The sequence below is a fragment of the Balaenoptera borealis genome, assembly GCF_965194805.1.
Source record: "Balaenoptera borealis genome assembly, chromosome: 5".
Lineage (NCBI taxonomy): Eukaryota > Metazoa > Chordata > Mammalia > Artiodactyla > Balaenopteridae > Balaenoptera > Balaenoptera borealis.
In genome coordinates, this window is record NC_138862.1 from 116444602 (window position 1) to 116471506 (window position 26905).

General features: G+C 40.7%; 1 pseudogene across 1 annotated transcript in view; it reads left to right on the forward strand.

Annotated features, from left to right (window-relative positions):
* LOC309629909 (anaphase-promoting complex subunit 7 pseudogene) overlaps positions 1 to 26905 on the forward strand; it is a 176951-nt pseudogene that overhangs the window by 101391 nt on the left and 48655 nt on the right. Inside the window, exon 7 of the transcript XR_014249500.1 lies at positions 15876 to 15972. The product of XR_014249500.1 is annotated as an anaphase-promoting complex subunit 7 pseudogene (transcript). The remainder of the gene's footprint in view (positions 1 to 15875; positions 15973 to 26905) is intronic.

A 26905-nucleotide genomic window follows, 5' to 3' on the forward strand; every position in this document is an offset into this window, starting at 1 on the left:
GAAGCAGGAAATACAGTAAGGAACAAGACAGGTAAGGTCCCAGCTCTCCTGGAGGTTACCTGAGAATGGCAGGGAGACAACAGAAAAATAAATAATTAATAAAGAAGATAATGTCAGATATTAGACAGGGTGATACAATAAATAGACAGCAATTGGTGGGTTATCAGGGACTAATTAGGGAATAAAGATCATAATTGAGGTGACAGTTCACAGAAGGAGGAGCCACAGGAATGTGTGTGGGGGGGAAGACAGAGGAAATGTCAAGTACCGAGGCTTGAAGTGGGATCAAGCCTGGCCTGGTTGGAGAGAATGGAGACAACTTTTCTTAGAGTGTAATGAGGGAGAAGGAGAATGGTGTGAGATGAAGTTGGAGAGCTAGGCAGGACTTTTGAATTCCTAGCTCAGCTCTGCCACCAGCAATCTGTTACGCCTTCAATAAAGAGCTTGAGCTCTTGGAGCCTCAGTTTTGCCATCTGTAAATTGGGGGGAAGTGGTGGACCTTGATATTGTTAAGGTCCTTTCAACTCTATGATTTGCACAGTATATAGATTGAATGCTGTGTTACTCTTGCTATGATGACAACACTGGGGTCAGTTATAACTCTTGCAAACTGCCTGGTTTTGTTTGTTTGTTAGTATTTTGATCTTTAGGAAAGGGTTACCCCATAAAACCAACCAGGCCTCAAGATGTGGAACGCTTTACTCCCCTGATCTCAAAGCATCCTTTGAATTAGTTGTGGCCAAAAGACTAACTGACCACAGATGGTTTTTGGTTCCTGGTTTTGTTTTTGGCAAACCACTAGCAGCTTACAGACAGTACCAGGAACCTAGTTTTCAATTTTTTATTTTAATTGTTCTGTACTGTGTCTTCTTGACATGTTTTCAAACAACTGGGGAGCATGTATTAAGACACACAACTGAGTTTAGGAAAACTTTAAGACAGTTTCTGTTTTGTTCAATAGCATTAACTCACATGGAAAATCATCCTGAATGGTCACATGAGTGTTGAAATGCTCTTTGTAAATCTTCATCATCTGGAATATGAAGAAAACCTTAACAATATTCTAGTAGCAGTCTCTTCTCTGGGGATTGAATATGCAGTTGGTCCACCACCAGGACAAATGTACCTTTAGGAAATGACAAACCATTCACCATCATCACCAGTGACATTGCTAATTTAAAGTCAGAAGAGACAACTAAATAAAATTCCAAGCCATCCAGATCAAGATGGTTGACACTCATCTGAGATGCCTCTAGGATAACAAATTTACACCAAAACTATCCTGATCAAATTAGCAACTAACTACCCTGCTTAAGAGGCATTTTTCAAGTCCTTGTAACTTCTTTGGTGAACTACTCCAGAACTTAAAAAACAACAACAAAAACTTTCCAAGTTCTTCCTTATGCCTAACCTGAATCTGTTATATTGATTTCCAGGTTGTTCCCTCCAATTCTGCCTATGTGGTGGAAAGTAAGCTGGTGATCTTGGCCTGTTAACCTTTTAAAATAAATAACAATAACAAGCAGCACACATAATGTTTACTAAGCTAGGTTCTTGACAGAGAACTCATTTAATACTCACAACAATCCCATGAGGTAAGTACCGTTATAAACCCTACTTTACAAGGAGGAACACTGAGGTGCAGAGGCCAAACTGAGGCAGAGCTGGGATTTGAATCCATGGCATCTGACGTCAGGGTCCATGCTTTCAGCCACTCCACCATTTTGCCTCTCTCATAATCTACCTAGGCTGCTCTTCACAAATCTACCTCTTTTTTAGTTTAAGTGATTCGTGAAGAGAAACCAGAAACATTCTTCTTTTTTCCTCTCATAATTTAATAAATAAATGTATCATTTCCTTCTTCCTGAATGGAAGCCTAAGATCTGTGCTTTGTCTCAAAACTTTCAGAAAGTGTGTTTGATTTATTCATGCTTTGTCCTTAATGGGGAACAAGGCTTGCTGGGTCAAACTAAGCCCACGCATCTCCCACCATCTGATTGTTTCAGAAAGTGCGATCCAGCCCTGGAGTTACAGTCGGAATTCTGCCTGTCCTCTGGGAGAGCACAAGAGGCCACAAGATTAAATGCATGGCTGAGGCTGGCAAAGTGGATTGAAGAAACCTGATGTGTTGTTCAGGTTTATACAAAAGCTTTAGAGGCAATCTGGCTTTTCCTCTTCATTAAAATAACTGCTCTAGGCAGAGAGGTGGTAGCTCAATATTTCTGTTTATCTGTCTATCTACACCACACACACACACCTTCTTTTTTGTTTTCCTTATTGTAACTACTGTGATAATTTCCTGTTTAGTCTCCCAAGTCTCCATCATAAATAGAAGAGCCCACTCTCCTAATTGTCTGTTTCCTCAGCAAAATTCCAAACTAGAAACCTAAAATAGAGAATGCATATAATTTAAATATATGAAAGATTATATTTTATATCTATCTATCTATCTATAATGGAACTGTATTTCAGGCCACAAACTTAGTGGCATAAAATATATAACTTTGTTTAGTCTCTTTATAACCATACTTAGTATATCTTATGTGGAAACAACCTCAGTCGAGGGAAGTTTCCCTCTCCCTCCTAGGTTGCTGGGCCCAGGCATTGGGTAGGAGGGGGCATCTGGGCTGGGTCATTGTCCGTCCAATGATGGATATTCCTCCAATGAATAAAATCCTCATTCCTGTCTGCTATCCCATTGCCCATGCAGGGAGGCTGCAAGGCTCCCAGGGTCTGGCTCTGTCAGAGGTCAGGGCATAGCTCTGTGAGGCTGCCTGGGGCCATGTACCCAGCACTCCGGCACATGCAGGTGTTCCAGGTGACCCTGTGTCTGGCTGCCTCCCCAGCCTTTGAGTGGGTTGGAGGGGCAAGCGAGTATAGATGCTCACCACTTTCAGTGCCTATGATCTCATCTGGTTTTTTTCCACACTTTTCTTCACCTTTTGCCCCGGGCCTCAGCCTGGAGGAGGGAGCAGCCCTTGGTAACCCCCTGTCAAGGTTCACTAGAGTTTAGTTAACCTCACCTCACCTCCACTCCAATTCTCTTCTTTTTGCTCGCTCCCTAAACTGTGGATCTTTGGGGAAATGATGAGTTGAAGGGAAGACTCACTCTCTAGGTTTTTTTTATGATTGAGCACTTGCACTTTGAGAACCAAAAGCCTTTCTCTGCTATAGGAGTTTTAAGCTGAGGTCTGTGTCTCATTGACGGCAACAGGCAAAGGGAAATGGAATGTGAGATACATTGGTCTTTCCATCCAGTCATGTGTACTCATTTAGGAGTATGTGATAAAGGCCTACTATATGTATCCCAACATGATATATACATATATGTATGTAATACTCAAGAAGTGTATTTACACATATAGGCATGATTCACCCATGTGGTTTTAGTCTAGGGATTATAGCTTTTGGGAAAAATTAAACCGTGGATAAATACTTCTATCCAGTTTTTAAATATTTAAGTCACAGCATTTTTTATTTATGTTTTTAATTTAGGGTTTGTAGGATGTTGGGAGAAATGGAGAACCAGAAGAGTAGATAGATGATAGATAGATAGATAGATAGATAGATAGATAGATAGATAGAGATGCAGAGGTAGATATCTCATCACCAATTGTAGAAGCAAGAGTTTCTGACTCAAGCATGCTGTAATAATCAATGTATATAACCCTAGTCATGTCATTTAGCTTAACTAACAGTCTCATTTTCATCTTTAAGAGTTTAAAAGTGCTCAAATACATGGCAAATATAAGATCACAGATTTCAAGTAATGAAGTTGACTGTGCTTGAAGTTTAAAATATTGGCTTATTCGTGAATAAGACATTTTAGAACACTAATCAGACATAAAGAATTCCCAGTCCTTGCACCAGATGCCACAATTCAGTATGTTTTTCTTGGTATGAAATTGCCTTCAAGCTGACTCAGACACACTTAGCAAAAAGTCAGATCATATAAGATCTTTCTAACAAACTGTGTGAAAGGAGTTATTGAAAAGGAAGCAAATCAATCTTTGATTGGATTGGTCACATCTTTAACTTATTACTACTAGTCCAAGGCAAGAATTTAATTTTTATTTCTCCCTAAACATGCAAAGAGAAGTATTCCTCCTGTGGCAGTTTTTGATTACCTGTGTGGAGGAGACAGCTGTTTAGAGAAAAGAGACCCGCATTTTTCTGAAGAGCCTGAACCGTGAAGGGACAATATTCCTCTTCCAGGTTGTTGGACAGGAGCCTGTTTTTGTTCCTGGATGTGTAAACATATTGTCACTGTAAACCCTAAGTGATAAGATTCATGGAAAACATATTCTCAGGGGTTACCTGGGACAGACAGGAGGTGGAATCCTAGGGGAAGTGGCCTGAGGTAAGTGTGGCCACATTCAGCAAGTAAAAATACAGGATGCCCAGTTAACTTTAAAATGCAGATAAATAGTGTAAGTCCCAAATATTGCATGGAACATCCCTACCAAGGTGGAATCATGTGAAGACAGGAAATGGCCACTGGGCAAGGACTCAACAACCAAAAGAGTAAACAAGTGATCACTGAGGCCATTGTAGCCTCAGAAAATAGCGGAGAGCCAAATTCCACCAAATTCCCCCCCAGGAGGCTGGCAAACTGAAACAGTAATGCTAACATGAGCCTACCTTGGAATTAGCCTGAGCTGCTCGGAACAGCATCCAAGCAAGACCAAAGTGGGACAGAAAAGGAACAGGGACCTGTGTACCTAGGTTGCTGTGTCTGTCATGCCAATCTGTGACTTGTCATTAAGTTATCTTTAAACCATGGTTTATAACCATGAATTCAATTTCTTTAATAGTTATAGGACTATTCAAATTATTTCATATTGGCTGAGCTGTGGTAGTTTTGTACTCTTCAAGGAGTTGGTCCATTTCATCGAAGTTGTCAAATTTATGCATGTAGAATTCTTCATAGTATTCCCTTATTGTCTTTTTTTTTTTTTCTAAATGAGAAGGCCGTAAGATCCAGTATTTTTTTTTTTATAAATTTATTTATTTATTTATACTTATTTTTGGCTGTGTTGGGTCTTCGTTTCTGTGTGAGGGCTTTCTCTAGTTGCGGCAAGCGGGGGCCACTCTTCATCGCAGCGCGTGGGCCTCTCACTATCGTGGCCTCTCCCGTTGCGGAGCACAGGCTCCAGACGCGCAGGCTCAGTAGTTGTGGCTCACGGGCTTAGTCGCTCTGCGACATGTGGGATCTTCCCAGACCAGGGCTCGAACCCGTGTCCCCTGCATTGGCAGGCAGATTCTTAACCACTGCGCCACCAGGGAAGCCCCCTTATTGTCTTTTTGATGTCTGCAAGGTCTGTAGTGATATCTCCCGTTTCATTCTTGATACTGGTGATTTGTTTCATCTCTTTTTACTTTGTCAGTCTTGCTGGAGGTTTGTCAATATTGATTTTTTTTTTTTCAGAGAACTGGTTTTTTGTTTCAATTATTTTCTCTATTGTTTTTCCATTTTAAATCTCATTGATTTCTGCTATTCTCATAAATATTTTCTTCTTTCTGCTTGCTTTGGGTTTAATTTACTCTTCTTTTTCTAGTGTCTTAAGCTGAAAGCTTAGAGACATTTCTTCTTTCCTAATATGTCTCTAATTCTATAATTTTCCCTTGAAGCACGATTTTAGCTGATATGCTATGTTTCATTTTCATTCCATTAAAACTATTTTGTAATTTACCTTGTGATTTCCTCTTTGACTGGTGGGTTTTTTAGCACTGTGCTTTTTAGCACTGCTTTTTAGCAGAAGCCTACATCAGTGTCTACACAGGCAAAGGTGAATGGAGAGGTGAAGCGAGGGGTCTCCACAATCCCTGTGCAATGCCGGACTCCCACGCCATTGAGGAAAATCCTCCCTCTTTTGTGTTGGGGTGCTTTTGAAGGAACTTTACCCCTTTGCCATGGCCGGCTGGGTCCAGCCATCCAGGGCCAGCAGCCCTCTCAGTGGTCTGTTATGTCCCAGGCTCTGGGATATTTATTGTAGCTAAAGGCAATGAGGTTGGGGTGGGAGAGGAGGGTCCAGGTCAGGGACTGGAGAGGCGGGGATGGGCCAGGGCACATCCTGTGGGTCCCGTAATTATGTGTAAATATCTGTACAGCGGGCTGCTATCTGCTTTCTCTGTCCACTGGGTGTGCATTGATTTAGACTTCTCCACTTGGGGAAACTCTGTGAAACCATCTGATGGTTTGTGTGGAAGAAAAGATAACCTGTCTCCCCACACACTCCCCATTGGTGTCAATTGAATAAATGTACTTGAATTCAAAAAAAAAAAATAATAACACATTAATTTTCAAATATTTAAGGATTTTCCAGATAGCTTTCTGTTACTAAGTTTTAGTTTAATTCAGTTATGGACAGAGACCATAATTTGTATGATTTTAATACTTTTTAATTTGTTGAGGTTTGTACTATGGCCAAGAATATTGTCTATATTAGTGAATGTTTCATGTATACTAGACAAGCATGTGTATTCTGCTGTTATAGCAAATGTCCTAAAATTACCAATTAGGTAAAATACATTGATAGTGTTTTTAGGCCTTCTATATTCTTTTTAGTTTAAAACTTTATTTAATTTTTTAACTGAAATACAATTTAATACCATAAAATTCACCCTTTTAATGTATACAATTCAGTAGTTATTAGTACATTCACAAAGTTGTACAACAATCATCACTATCTAATTCTAGAACATTTTAATCACACCAAAAGAAATCCCATATTTCTAGCAGAGTCATTCCCCATTTGCCCTACTGGCAACCACTAATCTACTTTCTGCCTCTGTCACTTTGCCAATTCTGGACATTTCATATAAGTGGGATCATACAATATGTGGCCTTTTGTGTTTAGCTTCTTTCACTTAGCATGTTTTCAAGGTTCGTTCATGTTGTAGCAGGTACCAGAACTTCATTCTTTTTTACGGCAAATAATATTCCATTGTATGATACACAGTTAATCCTCATTATTCCCAGATTCCACATTTGCTAATTCACCTACTCACTAAAATTTATTTGTAACCCCAAAATCAATACTCACAGTGCCTTCGTGGTCATGTGCAAACATGACAGAGTAACAAAAATTTGGAGTCACCCTATGCTTCAGCTCTCATACGAAAAAGAAGTGTCCTTTTCATAGTCTACTTAGTGCCATGTTTCTTGCTTTTTTTTTTTTTTTTTTTTTGCTTTTTTGTTGATGATTTTACTGTTTAAAATGGCCCCCAACATAGTGCTGAAGTCCAATCTAATGTACCTAAGCACAGGAAGCCTGCAATGTGCCTTACAGAGAAAATGCATGTGTTAGGTAAGCTTCATTCAGACATAAGTCATAGTGCTATTGGTCCTGAGTTTAGTGTTAATGAATCAAGTGTCTTTAAATAAATAAATTGTCCTTAAATGAAGACAAATATTTTAAAAGATTATATATTGATCAGTTAACAAAATTGCTATGGCCAGAGGCTCACAGGAACCTAACTCTGTACTTCCTCCAGATGTAATTGTTCAGTATTAACCAATTCGGTATTCGTGGTGACTTTATCACTCTATTACATTTTGCTTACCCATTTTTTAGTTGATGGATTTTGGTTGTTTCCACTTTTTGGCATCATGAATGATGCTATTATGAATATTTATAAACAGATTTTTGTGCCTCTATATTCTTTCTGATTTTCTGTCTACTTGTTCTGTTGATTACTGAGAGAGAAATGTTGAAGATTCCAACTGTAACTGTGGATCTGTCTGTATCTCATTTCAGTTCTATCAATTTTACTTCATGTATTTTGAAGTTCTGTATTAAGTGCATACATATTTAGGATTGGTATAGCTTCTTGGTTAATTAACCCTTTTAGTATTATGTAATGTTCCTGTTTATGCCTAATAATATTCCTTGTCTCAATTGGATGCCAGACACTGTGAAGTTTACATGCTAGAGTTTGTTATATTCCTTTAAATAGTGTTGGATTTTATTCTGGTGCACATATAAGGTACTTGGAATCATTTGGACCCTTTTGAGGCTTGCTTCTCAGCTCTGTTAAAGTGAGTTCAGAGCAGTCTTTAGTAAAGGGCTAATTTAGCTCTACTACTAAGATAAACCCCTTCTGAGGATTATACTCAATGCCCCTTGTATTACAAAGTCTTTTTACTCTAGCTTGTTGGAATATACGCTATTCCAGCTCTAGTGATTTTTCTGTCACTCATTTTCAGTGGCTCTTTCCCTGCCTCTGATACATGTATAGATATATACTCAGCCAAACACTTGAGGATATTCCTCTATAGATCTCCATTCTATTCCCCTCCTCCCCTTCCCCCTCCCCTTCTCCACCTCCTCCTTCTCCTTCTTCTTCCTCTTCTCTTCTACCTCTATCTCTATCTCTACCACCATCTCTCTCTTTCCTTCCTTTCTGGTATTATATCCTGAAAAAAAATTCTAGCTGCCTTGACTTCCTCCCAAACTCTGTTCTATATCTCCTCAGCTTAGTGAGATTGCCAGGCTGTGCTGGGCTCCTCTTCCCTGTGCTGCAGCTTAGAAAGAACCTGCAGGAAGTGAGCTGGGGCTATCACAGGCTCACCTCATTTGTTCCCCACCTGTCAAATATTACAATCCTGCACAGCCTGTCATATATCTGAAAACTGTGGTTTTATATATTTTGTTTGGTTTTCTAGTTGTTTAAGACAGGAGGATAAATCTGGTCCTGGTTCCTCCATCTTGACTTAAAGTGGAATTCCTTAGAGCCCTGAGTGTTCTTTTTTTTTTTTTTTTAATTTATGTTATTGAAGTATAGTTGATTTACCATGCTGTGTTAATTTCTGCTGTACAGCAGATTCAGTTATACATATACATATTCTTTTTCATATTCTTTTCCAATATAGTTCCCTGTGCTATACAGTAGAACCTCGTTGTTTATGCATTCTATATATAATAGTGTGCATCTGCTAATCCCAAACTCCCAATCCATCCCTCCCCCACCCCCCTCACCCTTGGCAACCACAAGTGTGTTCTCTATATCTCTGAGTCCGTTTCTGTTCCGTAGATAAGTTCATTTGTGTCATATTTTAGATTCCACATATAAGTGATAACATATGGTATTTGTCTTTCTCTGTGTGACTTACTTCACTTAGTATGATAATCTCTAGCTCCATCCATGTTGCTGCAAATGGCATTATTTCATTATTTTTTGTGGATGAGTAGTATTCCATTGTATATATGTACCATATCCAAGTGTTCTTTTTAAATGAAACTAACCCTCTTGCCTCCCTGCTGGAAACTTTTCAATGACTTCCTTGGCAGTTGGGTGTTAAAAGAGTGAATAAATGAAGGAGGAAAGCGATGTGTGGATGTCTCTATAGATAGAGGAAGCTAAAACATTTCCTTTAGAGAGCCAGAAATAGTAATGAAGTCTAAACAATTAAAAGTACTAACTCATGAGGGGGAAGGTTGAGGAGAATTATAAAGGCAGAATGGAGCAAACCATGGTCTGTGATCCCAGTGTTTTGGAGAGGGAGTCCCTCTTCCAGAATCTATAATTGTGACTACAACAATATCTCACTCTGGCCATCCCAGCTATTCAGCTTCATGCCCCCTCTGCCTGTACATTCTTCATCCCGTGGAGTCTGGCCAAGAATATGAACCATTTTACTGTGCTGTTAGGTTCTGGCAGCAGAGTGGGGGGCTCTCTGAAAGAATTAAAGAACCAAACTGGAGAGAGATCTCCTTTTGCCTCCAAAACTGAAAACTGAGAAGATGGAAAGATGGACAATATTTGATAGAAATGGGTCCAACTAATTGGTAAAAAGTTGGATGAGGTTTCAACCTGTCTGCTATGGACTGAATTGTATCCCCTCAAAACTTATATGTTGAAGCCCTAATTCCCAATGTGACTATATTTGGAGATAAAGATTTTAGGAGGTAATTAAGGGCAATAAGGTTAAATGAGGTCATAAGGGTGGGGTCCTAATCCAGTAAGATTTGTGGCCTTATAAGAAGTTCACATGCACACACCAAGGAAAAGCTGTGTGCTAAGAAGCTGGCCATCTGAAAGCCAGGAAGGAGACCCCACCAGAACCTGATCATTCTGGCACCTTGATCTCAGCCTTCTGGCCTCCAGAACTGTGAGAAAATTATTGATACTTTCTGCTGTTTGAGCCACCCAGTTTATTGTATTTCGTTATGGCAACGCAAGCTGACTAAGACACTGTCTGAGAGCCGGTAGGTTCAGGAAGGGACCCCTTAGGAGAGAAGTCATTTTCTGCTTCTGACTGAGTCTTGAGGTTGACAGAGCCATTTAACCCACAATCAGAGAAGGAGAAGGACTCTCTGGTCTGGTTGCTTTTTGCTAAGACTGTTTGCTTGCCAGGGAAGCACAATTGTGGGTCTAATCTTTTTAACTTCTACCCTGGGTTCTGGGGGAGATCTAGGACTTCCTTGGTAACTAGAAGGATGTTGTCTAAGGCAAGAAAGATACCAACATTTATTGAGGGTTACTATGTGAGGTGCTGTGCAGACTTTAGAGACCTCATCTTATGTAATCTTAACAGCAATCCTCATTTTAAAGATGATGAAACTGAGGAAGCTGGGAAAGGTTACAGGCCTGCCTTCAAGCTGGGGCTCTGTGCCATAAAATGAAAGAGATTCTCAGGTTTTGTGGTGAGAGCTCATGCCAGGTTGGAAGTTTGACCCCTACATAAGGCAACCATGTATGTGATATATCCTGTGCATGTCACAGTAATCTATAAACAGAATGATTTCCTTTGGAGGGTTTAATATGCTGTCACAGGACAATTTCCAAAAAGTTATAAACGTGACTGTTGTACAAATATAGGATGAACACATGTCAAAGATTTTATTCATTAATGAGGAAACTAATAAGACAGTAAAGCTGGTGCAAAGAGCATTGGAGGAATTGAGGCAACGAAAAAATAAGAGATTGCTAGATTAGATTCAAAACTTGTTATAAAATCATAATCTTTGAGGTTATCTTTTCTACCAGACAGAAATTATTTGCATCTCTACTAGACAAAAAAAAATTTTTTTTAATCTACAAGTTAACATGGAATTTCACAAAGTCTGGAACTTTTAAGCATTGGGTTAAAAGGGGTCAAATTAAGACACATTTCCCTAGATAATTAAATACTCACTGGTGTGTTTGTTTAGTAACACCTCAGTGTGATATTGAAAGGCTGTGTGTACTCTCTTAGTCTTATTTCCAAGTATGGTCGATTATTTTTCTTAATAATACACTAAAAAACCTATTGCAATAGACCTTTGACAGATGGTGGGTCCAGGTTTTATGAGGCCTGTAGCTTACATAATACTGAGGTTTCTCTTTTTTAAAAAGAATGCAAAAATATTTTACTTTTGCAAATCTTACAAAAATACATGAACATGAGAACATGTTGTTTATACACTTCCAGGGCCTTGGAAGGAGCCATGCATGAAAGGGTCCTGAGGTTTAATTGCATTAGCTTTATGGTTGATTGCTTCTGCCTTTGACCATAGTGTTATTTTTGTATAAAAATAATAAAGAAGCAAGTGGAAAATAATTTGTTTTACTTTAAATCTCAAATATTCTGTAATCAAGAACCTTTAACTCTGGGTTAAAAACTGTATCACCAACCTAAATACCTATAATTTTTTTGAGCTACCTAATATTGTGCATCATGTTAGGATCATTCAGTTCACTGTTCCAAGTTATTAACACGGGCAATTCTGTTGAGTGAATTCCCTACAGCTTTGAAATTTGTCTTTAAAATCTTATACCAGAAAATATATGCAGGCGTTGAATTTTCACTGGCCTGGAAGACATTAAGGGCTAGTATTAATAAAATGATTCATTTGTGTTTAGTCCATGTGTGATGGACTTAACTTGTTAAATGAAGGTGTGTTCTTGCCGGACTCTCTTTTATCCCCATTTACTATAGAGGCTTCTGCCTTCACCAGCTCAGTTACTTCCCAGCTCCAATTCTGCCTTTACCAGACTGGTTCCTCCACATTTGATGGAGACTTGGGGTGGGAGAGGGAGGACAAGGAAGAGAAAAGGGAGATGCAAGGACAGTATGAAAGTGCAAGTATAAATGTACTCAGCTCTTACTCTATGTGCCAGGCACCATTCTTAGAGTTCTGTACAGATTAACCTACACGAGGCAAGCATTACTACTATTCTTATATCACAAAAGAGGAAACAAAATGATTAAATGACTTTCCCAGGTAAAACCAAAACCTACATGTTTTCGCCCCAGAGCAGTCATATTCAAAGAAACACAAAAGATTCTGTGTCTTTTCTTTGTAGGTCCTTTGAAAAATGTAGAGTCTAAACATAGAGTTTATATCTACTCATTAAAATCCATTGGGCCCTCCTACTCTCCAATTCCATGTGCATTTGGTTTTAAATGACAAAAATCCAATTAAAACTTTCTCAAACCAAAGGGGTTCTGTTGAGGCTCTTGTAACTTTGAGTGTTCTCCATTCAGGCATGGCTGGATCCAGCACCTTTAGTGATGCCATCAGATCTGTGTGTGTTTCTCTCTTCACCTCTTGGCACTGCTTTCCTCTGTGTGATAGCTTTGTTCCACAGGCAGTTTTTCCCACACTGCTGGGGAAATTGCCTGCAGCAACTCCAGCCTTACACAATCCCTACAACTAGAAATCCTAGAATAAAATAGATACCTTCTCTCTCCCAGTGTCTATGAGTCATGTCACAAGGAAGGCTAGTGCCCTGAAGGATTAATACTTCTTTTTTTTTTTTAACTTTAATTTTATTATTATTTATTTATTTATTTATTTTTGGCTGTGTTGGGTCTTCGTTTCTGTGTGAGGGCTTTCTCTAGTTGCAGCAAGTGGGGGCCACTCTTCATCGTGGTGCATGGGCCTCTCACTATCGTGGCCTCTCTTGTTGCGGAGCACAGGCTCCAGACGCGCAGGCTCAGTAGTTGTGGCTCACGGGCCCAGTTGCTCCGTGGCATGTGGGATCTTCCCAGACCAGGGCTCGAACCCGTGTCCCCTGCATGGGCAGGCAGATTCTCAACCACTGCGCCACCAGGGAAGCCCGGATTAATACTTCTGATTGGTCAGATAGTATCATAGGGAGGTGGGGAAGATCATGGGAGAACTTAGCCCTTCCAGGACCACATGGAATGTGAGAGGCATAGTGCCCCAAAAGGAAAGGAGAAAGAATACCAATCAGGTGAAATCAACCAACATCCATGACATCCTGAAATGCTCTGCTCTCCCTCCTGATGCTAACCCAGAAATCCCTCCTATTCATGCTATTCAAAAACTAGCGTCTCACACGCCAGCCACCCTGTATCAGTCTACCCAGAGCTCTCAACAGATTACATGTCTGTTTTGCTATTCCCCATTTTCATTGCCTCCTTCTGATTTAGAAGAACGTATCAATCATTTACATTTTAATGTGATTTTTTCCACTAATGTACCATCTCCAAATAATATTTGGATTTAAAGCCTAAGCAAGTCATTCAAGCCTTTATTCCCAGCTTAAATTAATTCTAGCATAGGCAAACAGGGAAGGAGGCCCTTCCTTGTAACACACCAAAGTCCAGCAGTTGTCCATTTTTGCGTAGGCAAGCCATTGTCACACAGAGCCACCGATGTTAAACCCTTCTGCTGATCACACACCAGATCACCAAGGTAGGAAAACAGAATCTGACAGCAGCCTATGCACAGAGAATTCCTTCCACAAACAGTCATAAGGTTTCTTTTAGGCCTGGGACACAGAGGCAGTCACTTTCCACAAGGGGATTTTCTAGGACTCAGAATGATCTTACCTCCTCTGTTTACCCAAACCAAATAGTTGGCCGGACCACATTTCATCTCATGTTGCCATATCTGAGCAGCCCTCTTAAATATCCTTGCACAATTCTTTTTTTTTTTTTTTTAACTTCCTCTCTCCATCTTAGCAAAAAACACTTTATAAGCCCTCACCTTAGCCATTTTTGACCACTTAATGCCTCTTCTTTTATCTGCAAAGTAAATCTTTTGGACAAGGGCTGCCTACAGCTAGGAAAGAGGGGAGAATTATATTGGCAGGATGATGGAGTAGCATCCCAGAAGCTACAAACAGCAGGAGTAAATGGAACACGACATTTCTTTCCCAGCACTGGGCAGAGGAGGCTATTATTAAACTGACTAAGAATTCACGCCTAGAGCAGCAGCCACGAGATCTCCACTGCTGGGCCAACCTTTGTTTTTTAAATACATTCTGCCCACAGGTGGCCCAGCGTTTCCTCCAAATTGTTTCTTGTCAACAAAGGAGCTCACCCCTCACCCTCCCACTTTCCACCCCAAAGTGTTGCAAGTTCTACCTTGACCCTACAAGCAAGACAAAAGTGTGGTTTTTCTAGCAGAAGGAAATGCATTATATATTCCTCTATTTCTTCCACATGCTTCTGGTTGTATTGGCATTGATTCATGTAGAAAACTTATTCCCCAGGGGAAAGACTTTGCTAATACAGGAATGCTAAACAATACACACATCACCAGAGTTTATTTTCTTCATTCTGTTGGTGACATTGGCCCCTGTGGGCCCGTGATCAATAGGAGCTTGCTATTTCCTTGCTGTAAAACACTCTGCCATAAAATATTGCCCTCCCTTCCTGTCTTCCTTAGGGCAATGTTTCTCTGTCAACCAATACCATTGTAGCTGGGGTCCCAAGGCAGCTTAGGCTGTGTTTCCAGGAAAATTCAGGCCTGTCCAGGGACCTCTGGAAACCTGTGGTTAAATAAGAGGAGACCATTTGTAGGTCCTTTTGCCTGTGGGTCCAAGAAGCTGACAGGAGGAAACTGCTAAAAGAAGAAGAATTGGTGTGTGCACTAATGTTGAGTGGGGGGTGATTTTGAGTACAGTGGAGGGCGCAGGGCTCACATTGCCCTCCGGATCGGTCTTCCTGATGCCCTCCACGCTTAGCTTTCCCCTATACCCCCTCTCCCCAGTCTCTGGCTAGAGCTGGGGAAGCTGAAGTACTAAAATAAAGGAGAGGCTGTATTGTTGGGCCACTCAAGATGGCTGCTCTCTTGCTCTCTGTACATCCCCTGCTTGATCAGTCCCTGCTTCACTCACATGACTATCCAATCCTCTTAATTATAAGGTTTAATTGGCCCCGGTAACTTCTGTGCCCACCTGCCATCGATTCCCCCTATAAAGGGCAGCCTCCTTCTCCCCTGAATAGTGAAGGTTTCTGCCACGTCCTGCCTACGTTCTGCTGCACACCGGTGTGGTGTCGCTCCAGGACCCTTTGTGTAAGATCCCCCTGTCCAATAAACCCTTGAAGTGTCTCTCACTGTCTCTAGGCTCTTTCTTTGGTCCCAAGTCTGGGCAACTAAAACAGTTGTGGGCCTGCGGGGTGCAGCGCAACAGAGGTGTTTCACTAAAATTTCTGGAGAGCAGAAAGATGCACTCCCTTGTGGCCCGTGTTACAGACCGTAACACAAATGGACAACAGTGTATTTCCCCCACTTCAAAGGGGACAACCTGGGAGCCCCCATTGTCATCCAGAGCAGTAGAAAGCCAAGGCCACCTGGCATAGCCCAGTGCTACCTGGATGGAGAAGGCTAGCAAAGCCATGGAGAGAGGCTATGATCATGTCTCACTGAGGTTGCCATGATCCTGCATTATTTGGGAATAATTTAGTGGGGAGTCGGGGATGGGAAGGATGTGTATCTAGAGTTCCTGGAATTCTGTGATTAGAGGCTCAGTCAATAAAAAATAACTCTATTACTAATTCTGTAACCCTGTTTTCCCCTATGTTTGGTGTGGGGAAATGAGATGCACAGTTATGATAAAAATGCATTTGTTCGATCGTTTGTACTTCTTTTCCCCCAAAGATAATTTTGACTTTAAGTTACTTCATTTTCTAGGTCCTAAATGATCTGCCATTTGGGATCGGTCTGGGTTTTCGTTGGTTCTGTAATGTACACCATTTCCAAGAGGCCCCTAGAAGTGTGGAAAGTCAAGGTAGGTTCAGAGATTATCATATTGGTTTCAAATAACAAATACACTTCCACTGGGAAAAAACAGAGCAGCCAAATCTTCAGCTAAGCTTCTACTGGGTGTCCCTTTTATAAAACTGCAATTCGGATGCCTGCAATTATTTGCATTTTTGTTACTAATTGCTCCTACCATTGGTGCAGCCAACCACTTTGGGGTGCAATTACCCCCTCGTGGGAGCAATTACAGATGAAAACAGTTCTGCACGTGCAGCTAATTGTGACAAAACAAAAGGCGGCTGGGGAGGACAATTTGGCTCATCAAGTCACAACTCCAACTTCAAATGCATGCCAGCCCCAAACAGGCAGAACAGTGGGACAGGGTACGAACACCTCCTCTGGGTGTTATGAGCTGGAGCATTCCTTCCACTGTTTACTAATGTATTTTGGAGGGTTAGATTGTAGACTTTTTTTTTTTTTAATTTATTTATTATTTATTTATTTTTGGCTGTGTTGGGTCTTCGTTGCTGCATGCAGACTCTCTAGCTGCGGGGAGTGGGGACCACTCCTTGTTGGGGTGAGTGGGCTTCTCATTGTGGTGACTTCTCTTGTTGCAGAGCATGGGCTCTAGGCGCGTGGGCTTCAGTAGTTGTGGCACGGAGGCTCAGTAGTTGTGGCTCGCAGGCTCCAGAGCGCAGGCTCAGTACTTGTGGCGCATGGGCCTAGCTGCTCCGCGGCACGTGGGATCTTCCTGGACCAGGGCTCGAACTCATGTCTCCTGCATTGGCAGGCGGGTTCCCAACCACTGCGCCACCAAGGAAGCCCCTGTAGACTTCTTTAATTGGAAAAGAGCAGCTCAGCTTGGCTACTCGTTGGCCTTTGGCTAAAGTGGGTTCTAGCTACCAAATCAAGCCAAAGAGCCCTCTAAATAAGCACCCAGACCCTCAGATAATGCCAGATTCTAATGAAATTCTTGTTTATTTTATTTTATTTTATTTTTATTTATTTATTTATTTATTTATGGCTGTGTTGGGTCTTCGTTTCTGTGCGAGGGCTTTCTCCAGTTGTGGCAAGTGGGGGCCACTCTTCATCGCGGTGCACGGGCCTCTCACTATCACGGCCTCTCTTGTCGCGGAGCACAGGCTCCAGACACGCAGGCTCAGTAATTGTGGCTCACGGGCCCAGCCGCTCCACGGCATGTGGAATCTTCCGGGACCAGGGCTCGAACCCGTGTCCCCTGCATTGGCAGGCGGGTTCCCAACCACTGCGCCACCAAGGAAGCCCCTGTAGACTTCTTTAATTGGAAAAGAGCAGCTCAGCTTGGCTACTTGTTGGCCTTTGGCTAAAGTGGGTTCTAGCTACCAAATCAAGCCAAAGAGCCCTCTAAATAAGCACCCAGACCCTCAGATAATGCCAGATTCTAATGAAATTCTTGTTTATTTTATTTTATTTTATTTTATTTTTATTTATTTATTTATTTATGGCTGTGTTGGGTCTTTGTTTCTGTGCGAGGGCTTTCTCCAGTTGTGGCAAGTGGGGGCCACTCTTCATCGCGGTGCACGGGCCTCTCACTATCACGGCCTCTCTTGTCGCGGAGCACAGGCTCCAGACACGCAGGCTCAGTAATTGTGGCTCACGGGCCCAGCCGCTCCGCGGCATGTGGAATCTTCCGGGACCAGGGCTCGAACCCGTGTCCCCTGCATTGGCAGGCGGACTCCTAACCACTGCGCCACCGGGGAAGCCCTCTTGTTTATTTTTTAACAAAGAACACTGACATATCCATCCCACTGAACTATAACACACATCCAGGTCTCCCTCCCCACACCAACATAACTGCTTCAGCTTTAGGATTGGGAGTGATGGTTTAATGAGCTGACACATGCGGTCTGATTACCAGGAGCAGTGGCTCTGATTGGCAAAATGTATCAAGCGTTCTACCCAAATCAGCCTAGGGTTTCCAGGAAGCCCTCACAACAGACAGTTGTTATATCTCATTGCCTGATTCAAAATTTAGATTAGAAATGAAACATGGGAGTGTATCTAAGTCCACCATCCGCCTGCGTCCCTACTTCTGTCAAATTTACAAACGCACACGTATCCTACTGTACCCTCAGCTGTTTTTTCATGGGAGGCAGATAAGCACACAGGCTCTGGAGACAGACTAGCTCAGTTTCCTCCTCTATAAAATGAGGACAGTAATAGCTCCTGCCTCATAGGGTTAGGACAGTGACTAAAAGAGCTAATGCATGAAAAAACAGAGACCGGTGACTAGCACCCCACACATGTTAGTTGTTTTTATCATTACCGATGATATTTTCTTTTCCCCAAAGGGATTTTTTAAAATATATCTTTATTGGAGTATAAATGCTTCACAATACTGTGCTAGCCTCTGTCGCCCAACAAAGTGAATCAGCCATATGCATACATATATCCCCATATCCTTTCCCTCTTGAGCCTCCCTCCCACCCTCCCTATCCCACCCCTCTAGGTGGTCACAAAGCACCGAGCTGATCTCTCCCTGTGCTATGCAGCTGCTTCCCACTAGCTATCTATTTTACATTTGGTAGTGTATATATGTCAGTGCTACTCTCTCACTTCGTCCCAGCTTACCCTTCCCCCTCCCCGTGTCCTCAAGTCCATTCTCTACGTCTGTGTCTTTATTCCTGCCCTGCCACTAGGTTCATCAGTACTTTTTTTTTTTTTTTAGATTCCATATATATGTGTTAGCATATGGTATTTGTTTTACACTTTCTGACTTACTTCACTCTGTATGACAGGCTCTAGGTACATCCACCTCACTACAAATAACTCAATTTTCTATCTTTTTATGGCAGAGTAATATTCCATTGTATATATGTGCCACATCTTCTTTATCCATTCATCTGTCGATGGACATTTACGTTGCTTCCATGTCCTGGCTATTGTAAATAGTGCTGTAATGAACATTGTGGTACGTGTCTCTTTTTGAATTTTGGTTTACTCAGGGTATATGCTCAGTAGTGGGATTGCTGAATCATATGGTAGTTCTAGTTTTAGTTTTTTAAGGAACCTCCATACTGTTCTCCATAGTGGTTGTATCAATTTATATTCCCACCAACAATACAGAGGGGTTCCCTTTTCACCACACCCTTTCCAGCATTTATTGTTTCTAGATTTTTTGATAATGGCCATTCTGACTGATGTGAGGTGATACCTCATTATAGTTTGGATTTGCATTTCTCTAATAATTAGTGATGTTGAGCAGCTTTTCACGTGCCTCTTTGCCATCTGTATGGCCATCACCATTCCTTGGTGAAATGTCTATTTAGGTCTTCTGCCCATTTTTTAATTAGATTGTTTGGTTTTTTGATATTGAGCTCCATGAGCTGTTTATATTTTGGAGATTAATCCTTTGTCTGTTGTTTCATTTGCAAATATTTCTCCCATTCTGAGGGTTGTTTTTCATCTTGTTTATGGTTTCCTTTGCTGTACAAAAGCTTTTAAGTCCCATTTGCTTATTTTTGTTTTTATTTCCATTACTCTAGGAGGTGGGTCAGAAAAGATATTGCTGTGGTTTATGTCAAAGAGTGTTTTTCATATGTATTCCTCTAAGAGTTTTAGAGTGTCTGGTCTTACATTTAGATCTTTAATCCATTTGGAGTTTATTTTTGTGTATGGTGTTAGGTAGCATTCTAATTTCATTTTTTTACATGCAGCTATCCAGTTTTCCCAGCACCACTTATTGAAGAGGCTGTCTCTTCTCCATTGTATGTTCTTGCCTCCTTTGTCGTAAATTAGGTGACCATATGTGCATGGGTTTATCTCTGGGCATTCTATCTGGTACTGTTGATCTATATTTCTGTTTCTGTTCCAGTATCATACTGTCTTGATTACTATAGCTTTGTAGTATAGTTTGAAGTCTGGGAGCCTGATTCCTCCAACTCTGTTTTTCTTTCTTAAGATTGCTTTGGCTATTTGGGGTCTTTTGTGTTTCCATACGAATTGTAAAATTTTTTGTTCTAGTTCTGTGAAGAATGCCATTGATAATTTGATAGGGATTGCATTGAATCTGTAGATTGCTTTGGGTGGTATAGTCATTTTCACAATATTGATTCTTCCAATCCAAGAACATGGTATATTTCTCCATCTGTTTATGTGATCTTTGACTTCTTTCATCAGTGTTTTACAGTTTTCTGTGTACAAGTCTTTCGCCTCCTCAGGCAGGTTTATTCCTACGTATTTTATTCTTTTTGTTGCAATGGTAAATGGGATTGTTTCCTTAATTTCTCTTTCTGATTTTTCGTTGTTAGTGTATAGGTATGTTAGAGATTTCTGTGCATTAATTTTGTATCCTGCAACCTTACCAAATTCATTGATTAGTTCTAGTAGTTTTCTGGTGGCATCTTTAGGATTTTCTATGTATATTATCATGTCATCTGCAAAAAGTGACAGTTTTACTTCTTCTTTTCCAATTTGTATTCCTTTTATTTCTTTTTCTTCTCTGATTGCCATGGCTAGGATTTCCAAAACTTTGTGAATAAGAGTGGTGAGAGTGGACATGCCTGTCTTGTTCCTGATCTTAGAGGAAATGCTTTCAGTTTTTCACCATTGAGTATGATGTTTGCTATGGGTTTGTCATATATGACCTTTATTATGTTGAGGTAGGTTCCCTCTATGCCCACTTTCTGGAGAGTTTTTATCATAAACGGGTGTTGAATTTTGTCAAAAGCTTTTTCTGCATCTATTGAGATGATCATATGGTTTTTATTCCTTAATTTGTTAATGTGGTGTATCACATTGATTAATTTGTGTATATTGAAGAATCCTTGCATCCCTGGGAAATATCTCACTTGATCATGGTGTATGATCTTTTCAATACATTGTTAGATTCTGTTTGCTAGTATTTTGTTTAGGATTTTTGAATCTATGTTCATCAGTGATATTGGTCTGTTATTTTCTTTTTTTGTGATACCTTTTTCTGGTTTTGGTATCAGGGTGATGGTGGCTTTGTAGAATGTATTTGGGAGTGTTCCTCCCTCTGCAATTTCTTGGAAGAGTTTGAGAAGGATCAGTGTTAGCTCTTCTCTAAATGTTTGATAGAATTTGCCTGTGAAGCCATCTGGTCCTGGACTTTTGTTTGTTGGAAGATTTTTAATTACAGTTTCAATTTCATTGCTTGTGATAGGTCTGTTTATATTTTCTAATTCTTCCTGGTTCAGTCTTGGAAAATTGTACCTTTCCAAGAATTTGTCCACTTCTTCGTGGTTGTCCATTTTATTGGCATATAGTTGTTTGTAGTAATCTCTTATAATCCTTTGTATTTCTGTGGTGTCAGTTGTGATTTCTCCTTTTTCGTTTCTAATTTTATTGATTTGCATCCTCTCCCTTTTTTTCTTGATGAGTCTGGCTATGGGTTTATTAATTTTGCTTATCTTCTTTGTTTATCTTCAACCAGCTTTTAGTTTTATTGATCTTTGCTATTGTTTTCTTTGTTTCTATTTCATTTTTTTCTGATCTGATCTTTATGATTTCTTTCCTTCTACTGACTTTGGGTTTTCTTTGTTCTTCTTTCTCTAGTTGCTTTAGGTGTACGGTTAGATTGTTTATTTGAGATGTTTCTTGTTTCTTGAGGTAGGTTTGTACTGCTATAAACTTCCCTCTTAGAACTGCTTATGCTGCATCTCGTAGGTTTTGGGTTGTCATGTTTTCATTGTCATTTATTTCTATGTATTTTTTAATTTCTTCTTTGACTTCTTCAGTGATCTCTTGGTTATTTAATAGCACACTGCTAAGCCTCCATATATTTGTGTTTTTTACAGTTTTTTTTCCTGTAATTGGTTTCCAATCTCATAGCATTGTGGTCAGAAAAGGTGCTTGATATGATTTCAGGTTTCTTAAATTCTCCAAGGCTTGATTTGTGACCCAAGATGTGATCTATCCTGGAGAATGTTCCATGAGCCCTTGAGAAGAAAGTGTGTTGTGCCACTTTTGGGTGGAATGTTCTATAAATATCAATTAAATCTAACTGGTCTATTGTGTCATTTAAAGCTTGTGTTTCCTTATTTATTTTCTGTTTGGATGATCTGTCCATTGGTGTAAGTGGGGTGTTAAAGTCCCCTACTATTATTGTGTTACTGGCGATTTCCCCTTTCACAGTTGTTGGCATTTGCCTTATGTATTGAGGTGCTCCTCTGTTGGGTGCATAAACATTTATAATTGTTATATCTTCTCCTGGATTGATCGCTTAGTGTCCTTCCTTATCTCTTGTAACAGTCTTTATTTTAAAGTCTATTTTATCTGATACGAGTATTGCTACTCCAACTTTCTTTTGATTTCCATTTGCATGGAATATCTTTTTCCATCCCTTCACTTTCAGCCTGTATGTGTCCCTAGTTCTGAAGTGGGTCTCTTGTAGACAGCATATATATGGGTCTTGTTTTTGTATCCATTCAGCCAGTCTGTGTCTTTTGGTTGGAACATTTAATCCATTTACATTCAAGGTTATTATCAATATGTATGTTCCTATTACCATTTTCTTAACTGTTTTGGGTTTGTTTTTGTGGGTCTTTTTCTTCTCTTGTGTTTCCCGCCTAGAGAAGTTTCTTTAGCGTTTGTTGTAAAGCTGGTTTGGTGGTGCTGAATTCTCTTAGCTTTTGCTTGTATGAAAAGCTTTTAATTTCTCCATTGAATCTGAATGAGATACTTTCTGGGCAGAGTACTCTTGGTTGTAGGTTTTTCTCTTTCATCACTTTAAGTATATTCTGCCACTGCCTTCTGGCCTGCCGAGTTTCTGCTGAAAAGTCAGATGGTAATCTTATGGGGCTTCCTTTGTATGTTATTTTTTGTTTTTCCCTTGCTGCTTTTAATATTTTTTCTTTGAATTTAATTTTTGTTAGTCTGATTAATATGTGTCTTGATGTGTTTCTCCTGGGGTTTATCCTGGATGGGACTCTCTGTGCTTCCTGGACTTGGGTGACTCTTTCCTTTCCCATGTTAGGGAAAATTTCCACTATAATCTCTTCAAATATTTTTTCAGACCCCTCCTTTTTTTTTCTTCTTCTTCTGGGACCCCTATAATTCGAATGTTGGTGCATTTAGTGTTGTCCCAGAGGTCTCTGAGATTGTCTTCAATTCTTTTCATTCTTTTTTCTTTATTCTGCTCCTTGGCAGTTATTTCCACCATTCTGTCTTCCAGCTCACTTATTTGTTCTTCTGCCTCAGTTATTCTGTTATTGATTCCTTCTAGTGTATTTTTCATTTCAGTTATTGTGTTGTTCATCTCTGTTTGTTTGTTCTTTAGTTCTTCTAGATCTTTCATAAACATTTCTTGTATTTTCTCAGTCCATACCTCCATTCTATTTCCAAGATTCTGGATCATCTTTACTATCATTACTCTGAATTCTTTTTCAGATAGATTACCTATTTCCTCTTCATTTATTTGGTCTTGTAGGTTTTTACCTTACTCCTTCATCTGCGACATATTTTTTTTGCCATCTCATTTTTTCTTTCCTTTTTTTTATGAGTGGGATTTTGTTCCTGTCTTACTGGTTGTTTGACCTGAGGCTTCCAACACTGGAGTTTGTAGGCTGTTGGGTAGAACTGGGTCTTGGTTCTGAGATGTGGACCTCCAGGAGACCTCACTCCAATGAGTATTCCCTGGGGCCTGAGGTTCTCTGTTAGTCCAGTAGTTCAGACTCAGAGCTACCACCACAGGAGCTTCAGCCTGACCCCCAGCTTGTGAACCAAGATCCCGCAAGCCATGCAGAGAGGAAAAAAATAAATAAAAAGGGTGGGAGAACAATAGCAAAGCAAAAAATAAAATTAGACTAGGAAACTAACAGACATGTTAGAAAGAATATAAAAATAAAAATATAGATGAAACAACAACTGGAAGGTAAACAGAACCACAATAGTAAAAAAGAGGAGGAGAAAAAAAAAAAGGTGGAAAAGGCCTTGGCTGTGTAAGGCGGGGCCTAAGCAAGGGTGAGGTTTGGGTGGTGGGTGGGGCCTATGCTTACGACCCACAGGGCTGGAAAAGGCCCTGGGGGTGTGGGTGGTGGGGCTTAGGCTCAACAGAATAGAAGGGGCCCAGGTGTGCCTCCCGCCTCTGGTCTCAGAGGGCGGGGGACCCCACCTGAGAGCTCAGTATGTTTCCTGGGCTCAAGTGGGTGGGACCAATGCCCTCCACTCCTCTCCCACTCCTCCTGTCCTGGAGGGTCCCTCCTGCCTACCTTTCCTGTTCGCCTTCTCCCCCCAGCCTCCCTCCTATGCTCCCAGGATGCACATGGCCCAGAGAGGGCCTCTGAGGGTGTAGGACCTGGCCCAAGAGCCGGGCAGACTTCTCCAGCTGAATGGGCAGGGGATACACTGGGCGTGCTCCCCGCTGATCTGAGCCCCCAAGGGTCCCTCCAGGCATGGGAACCCCTCCCCCGTCTCAGCCACCCCTCAGAGGCGCCAGTCCTGTCAGGCCTCCGCTTTTCCTCCCCCCCTCAGTCCCCCCACATCCTACCAGTTTGCTTGGGGGTTACTCCCGACACCTTGGACATTGAGGTCCCCCACCAGCGTCTTGCGGGTGCCCTAGTCATGGGGAGACACGAACTCCGTGTCTTCCCACACAGCCATCTTGATTCCACCCCCCTACCTATGATATTTTATTGCAATTATTGATTTCTCGATCCATCTCCTCTCTGAATTTTTAAGAAATTATCCCAATCTTAAGATAACCATCTAGCCTTTCAAGTAACACTCAAGCATTATCTGATATGCAGGCCTAAGGGGAAAGTAACTTTTTTTGACTTATTACTTTCTTTTCTTTTTTTTTTTTTAATTAATTTATTTATTTTTGGCTGTGTTGGGTCTTCATTGCTGTGCGCGGGCTTTCTCTAGTTGCAGTGAGTGGGGGCTACTCTTCATTGCAGTGCGTGGGCTTCTTATTGCAGTGGCTCCTAGAGCAGAACACGGGCTCTAGGCACGTGGGCTTCAGTAGTTGTGGCTCACGGGCTTAGCTGCTCCGCGGCATGTGGGATCTTCCTGGACCAGGGCTCGAACCCGTGTCCCCTGCATTGGCAGGCGTATTCTTAACCACTGCACCACCAGGGAAGTCCCTATTACTTTCTATTGATTAGAGGCCAGGTTCAAGAAAGTTAGATGTTAATTTGTAGAAGACTGATAAATTGCAAATGATTTGTATCTCAGTAAAGAGGCAAACTATTTCTTTCCAATCAAAAAATAAACCCACAGTGGTATGGGATTAAGAGATACAAACTACTGTGTCTAAATAGATAGGCAACAAGGATATATTGTACAAAAAAGGAAATACAGCAATTATTTTATAATAACTTTAAATGGAATATAATCTATAAAAATACTAAATCACTATGCTGTACACCTGAAACTAATAATATTGTAAATCAACTATACTTCAGTATAAATACATAATAATAAATAAATAAACTCAAAGGTTAACGTTTTTAGGTTGCTGTAGGACATTAACAGGTTTTGTGTTGGACTTCGCAATCTTATTCCAGCATTTTCTTTTTCCCATTGACTAAATTTAACAGTTTTTCTTATCCTCTTTTGAACCAGTTTTGCCATTTTGTCAATCTTATAGTTAATGTCTTAAATCTTTGACACATGCTCATTATATTTTTCCAAGATCATGTTTTTACTATTTTTCAAAGTGAATGAATGAAAGATTCTTTAAATTCCATAGTGCTTTATAATTTTCAAAAGTTTCATACACATGATTTCATATAATCCCATAATAACACTTTTTCCCCCTCCCCCTATATTGCCCCTCCCCCCTTCTCTCTCCCCATTGGTAACCACTAGTTTTTTCTCTATACGTGGCAATCCATTGTTTATTTTATTCACTAGTTTGTTTTATCTTTTAGATTCCACATATAAGCAATAGCATACAGCATTTGTCTTTCTGTCACACTTATTTCACATAGCAAAATATCCTCCAAGTCCATCCGTGTTTTTTCAAATGGCAACATATTTTCTTTTTTTATGGCTGAGTAGTACTCCATTGTATGTATATGTATGTGTGTGTGTGTGTGTGTGTGTGTGTGTGTATAATGTCACAGTTTCTTTATTCATTCATCTATTGATGGACACTTAACATGTGTTGGTTGCTTCCATGTCTTGGCTATTGTAAACAGTGCTGCTATAAACATTGGGGTGCATGTATCTTTTCAAATTAGATCATGTTTTTACCTTTTTTAAAAAAGTATTCTTTGCCAGAAGCCAGGAGCTCCTTACAGACAGCCATCTTTGAGTCCTCGTCCTGTGTTCCTCAAACTTAAGTGTGCATCCAAGTCAACTGAGGATTCTATAAGTCTAGGGATGAGGGGAGCCTGAAATTTAGAATTTCTAGCAGCTGCTGTTGGCCTTAGTCCTGAGCACAATACTTGGACTTGAAAAATGCAGGTGCTTAGAAAATGTTACTGTAAACATCCACCTGTATGAGCAGATGACATGTCTTACTCCTCATGCTACCTCCCTCCAATACCTATCCTTTATTTTCACAACTTATATGCAATAATACAGAGGATCTAATTTTGGTGGGGACACAATTGGTAAACCTTGCTTATCACAATGACCCGGTTAAACCAGAGTTTAGTGAGAGGGTGAAAGAAAATGGAAGAGGGTTCACCAACAATTGGAAAACGTAGTCAATTTGGATGTCAACTAGGGCACCTAGGATGGTGATGGTGCACCCATCCCTACAGAGCACCTCACCATAGGACCCTCAGCGAGAGGGTAACACCAGCAGCATTGCACAACCTCATTCCCCACAGGCCAACTGCATCCCCCCTTAGGCAATCTTGGGCTGCAGAAAAGTGAATCATGGCCGCCGCACCTACACTTTGGGGGCTTCTGACCTACAGAGTGGACATAGTGTCCAGCTCCTGTTGTCTTTGGGCCTCTCACCTTCACATGCCTTCATGTTTATACAGTTATGGGTAGTAAACTCTCTA